We start from the raw sequence: 4569 nt of genomic DNA, 5'->3' as shown, positions 1-4569 counted from the left end.
TGAAATGTTTCTCCTATGTTTTCTTTAAGAAGTTTTATTGTTTCAGGGTGTATATTGAATTATTTAATCCACTTTGAGTTGATTTTAGTGTATGGTGAAAGGTCTGGGTCTAGTTTCATTCTCCTACATATGGATATCCAGTTATCCCAGCACCATTTGCTGAAGAGGCAGTCTCTTCCCCAGTGAATAGGCTTGGTGCCTTTGGCAAAGACCAGATGGCTGTAGGTGTGTGGGTTGATTTCTGGATTCTCTATTCTATTCCCTTGATCAGTGTGTCTGTTTTTATGCCAGTACCATACTGTTTTGGTTATTATAGCTTTGTAGTATAGTTTAAAGTCAGGTAATGTTATGCCTCCAGCTTTATTTTTTTCTTTTTTGTTCAGAATTTCTTTGGCTATGTGTGGTGTTTTGTTATTCCTTATAAATGTTTAGACAGTTTTTTCCATTTCTGTGAAAAATGTCACTGAAATTTTGAATGGGATTGCATTGAATTTGTATATCATCCTGTTTAGTATGGACTTTTTCACAATGTTGGTTCTTCTAATCCAAGAGCATGGCATATCTTTCCATCTTCTTGTATCCTCTCTAATTCTCTCAGCAGTAGTTTGTAGTTCTCATTACAGAGATTTCTTACATCCTTGGTTAACTCAATTCCTAAGTCTTTTATTTTTTTGGTGGCTATTGTAAATGGGCAAGCTTTCTTGATTTCTCTTTTTGCATGTTCACTATTGGAGAAAAGAAATGCTACTGATTTTTTTGTTTTAATTTTGTATCCTGCTACTTTGTTGAAATCATTTATCAACTCCAAGAGTTTTTTTGTAGAGGCTTTAGGCTGTTCAATATATAGGATCATTGTCATCTGCAAACAGGGACAGTTTGACTTCATCTTTTCCTATCTGGATGCCCTTTATTTCCTTCTCTTCTCTGATTGCTCTGGCTAGAACTTCCAACACTGTGTTAAATAGGAGTGGTGAGAGTGGGTATCCTTGTCTGGTTCCTGTTCTTAAAGGAAAAGCTTTCAGCTTTTCCCCATTCATGATGATATTGGCAGTGGGTTTATCATATATGGTTTAATTATGTTGAGATACTTTCAATCTATACCTAACTTGTAGAGGTTCTTTGTCATGAATGAATGTTTAATTTTATCAAATGCTTTTTCAGCATCTATAGAGATGTTCATAAGGTCTTTGTGTTTGATTTTATTGATATGCTGTATCATATTTATTGATTTGCATATGTTGAACTAACCTTGCATCCCTGGGATGAATCCCATTTGATCGTGGTGTATAATTTTACATATATGTTACTGTATTCTGTTAGCTAGTATTTTAGTGAGGATTTTTCCATCTATATTCATCATGGATATTGGCCTGTAGTTTTCTTTTTTAGTTATATCTTTACCTGGTTTTGCTATCAGGATGATGTTCACTTCATAGAATGAGTTTTGGAGTATTGCCTCTGTTTCAATCTTTTGGAATAGTTTGTAGAGAATTGGTGTCAATTCCTCTTTGAATGTTTGGTAAAATTCTGCTGTGAATCCATCTGGTCCTGGGCTTTTCTTTGTTGGGAGCCTTCTAATAACAGCTTCAATCTCCTTTACTGTTATTGGTCTGTTCAGATTTTCTACATCCGCTTGTCTCAGTTTTGGTGCTTGTGTATTTCCAGAAATTTGTCCATTTCCTCCAGACTTTCAAATTTGTTGGCATACAGTTGTTTATAGTAGTCTTGAATGATTCCTTATATTTCAGGTGTATCAGTTGTAATATCACCTTTTACATTTCTAATTTTTGTTATATGGATCTTATCACTTATTTTTTTAGTTAGCCGTACTAATGGTTTGTCAATTTTATTTATCTTTTTATAAACCACCTTTTTGATTCATTGATATTTTGTATTGTTTTTTGGTTTTCAATTTCATTAAGTTCTGTTCTGATCTTAATGATTTCTTTCCTTCTGCTAACTTTGGGTTTGGATTGTTCTTGTTTTTCTAGTTCTTTAAGGTGAAGTATTATGTTGTTCACTTGCCATCTTTCCATTCTTCTGAAGTAAGCATTTAAGGTGATAAATTTCCCCCTTAGTGCTGCTTTTGCGGTATCCCACAGGTTTTAGTATGATGTATCATTCTTTTCATTACTTTCAATACATTTTTTAACTTCCTGTTTGATTTCTTCTGGGACCTATATGCCACTAAGTGGAATGCTGTTTAATTTCCATGTGTGTGTATAGTTTTGAGAACTCATTTGTTATTGATTTCTAATTTTAATCCATTGTGGTCTGAAAAAATACATGGGATAATTCCAATTTTTTTGAATTTGTTGAGACTTGATTTATGACCTAGCATGTGATCTATCCTGGAGAATGTTCCATGTGCTGATGAGAAGAATGAATATTCTGAGGTTGTTGGATGGAATGTTCTGTAGATATCTGCCAAGTCCAATTGGTCTAGAATGTTATTTAGAGCTTGTGTTTCTCTGCTGATTATTTGCCTATATGATCTGTCCAATATTGATAGTGGGGTATTCAGGTTTCCTAATAGAGTTTCCTTTATAAATCTGGCTTCTCCAACATTGGGGGTGTATATATTTATGATTGTTATGTCTTCTTGATGGATCAATGCTTTTATCATTATATAGTGGTCCTCATTATCTCTTTTTACGGTTTTTAGTTTAAAGTCTATTTTATGAGATATAAGAATAGCTACTCCAGCTCTTTTTCATTTCTGTTTGCATGGTAAATCTGTTTCCATCCTTTCACTCTTAGTCTATGTGAGTCTTTATAGGTGAGGTGGGTCTCTTGAAGGCAGCATATAGTTGGGTCCTCCTTTTTAATCCTGTCATCCAGTCGGGGTCGTTTGATTGGGGAATTTAAGCCTTTTACATTAAGAGTTGGTATTGAAAAGGATGGATTTGCTTCTTCATTTTATTGATTTTTGTTTGGATGTCTTAATTGTCTTTTGTTCCTTTCTTTCTGATTTACTGTTTGTTTTCTGTATTTGTTGGTTCCTTGGCTTGTAGATAGCCTTTTTTGTTTGTTTGTTTTCTCTTCATTGATGCCATTTTTATTATACTAGTGGGTTTTGATTTTTCTTGTTTTTTTATGGCAGTGTTAGTTATTTTTCAGGAACCAAACCCAGTAGTCCCTTGAGAATTTCTTGTAATGGTGGTCGTGTGGTGGTGAACTCCCACAGTTTTTGTCTGTCTGAGAAATATATTATTTGCTCTTCATTTCGGAAGGACAGCCTGCAGGGTAGAGTATTCTTGGCTGGCAATCTCTGTCTTTTAGTATTTTGAATATATCATCCCATTCCTTTCTGGCTTTTACGGTTTTTGATGAAAAGTCTGATGTTAGTCTGATTGGGGCTCCCATATAGGTGACTTGATGCTTCTCTCTTGCAGCTTTTAAGATTCTCTCTTTGTCTTTGAGTTTTGCCAATTTGACTATAACATTTCTTCGAGAAGACCTTTTTGGGTTTAATATGTTTGGGGATCTTTGAGCTTCCTGAATCTGAAGACCTGTGTCTTTTCCTATACCTGGGAAGTTTACTGCCACTCTTTTGTTGAGCATGTTTTCAAGGCAATCTCCTTTTCCTCCCCTTCTGAAATACCCATGACTCGGACATTTGAGTGCTTAAGGTTGTCTGATGTCTCTCTTAGATTTTCTTCAATTCTTTTAATTCTTTTTGTGTGTTTGTGTGTGTGTGTTATTTCAAACAGCCCATCTTCCAGGTCAGAAGTTCTCCCTCCTGCTTTTCAAGCCTGCTGGCTAAACACTCTGTTGTGTTTTTTATTTCTTTGGATGAATTCTTCAGCTCAGCAAGCTCTGCTACACTCTTTTTCAGGGCACAACAGACATTTTTACAATTTTGTTTTCAACTTCCTGTGCATACTGTTGGCAAGAGGAGGGCCTGCAGCATTTCTCAGAAACAATCAGTTGGGCAGATAGTCATTCTCACAAGGTGTCCTCCTAACGACTCAGCTTCTTTTCTTTACCCAGACCAGGTCTCAATTTGTTGTTGCTTCTTTGGTTATTTGGCTAATAATTGAAAATCATAGCTACAATGAGATATCATCTAACCCCAGTTAGAATGACTTTTGTCAACAAGACAGAAAATAACTAAAGCTGGTGAGAGTGTGGAGAAAGGAACCCTCCTACATTGTTAGTCTGGGATGTAAATTGGCACAGCCATTGTGGAAAACAGTATGGGGGTTCCTTTGAGAACTAAAAATAGATCTACTTTACAACCCAGCTATCCCAGTACTGGGTACAAACCTAAAGAAAATGAAATCAATATATCAAAAAGGCACTTGCTCTCCCATGTTCATCACAGCAGTATTCACAATAACAAAGAGAACGAACCAATGCAAGTGCTCATCAACGGATAAATGAATAAAAACTGTGGTATACATACACAATGGAACACTATTCAGCTATAATACGAAATGATTTCCTACCATTTGTAGTAATATGGATGGAACTGGAAAACATCATGTTAAGTGAAGGTAGTCAGGCACTGAAAGACAAATACCACATGATCTCACTCATATGTGGAATCAGAAGAAAAAGAAAAAA

This window comes from Galeopterus variegatus, unplaced genomic scaffold (assembly GCF_000696425.1).
Source record: "Galeopterus variegatus unplaced genomic scaffold, G_variegatus-3.0.2 Scaffold2909, whole genome shotgun sequence".
NCBI classification, from domain to species: Eukaryota; Metazoa; Chordata; class Mammalia; order Dermoptera; family Cynocephalidae; genus Galeopterus; species Galeopterus variegatus.
The sequence above is the reverse complement of the archived record's forward strand: the minus strand, read 5'-3'. Positions refer to the sequence as shown.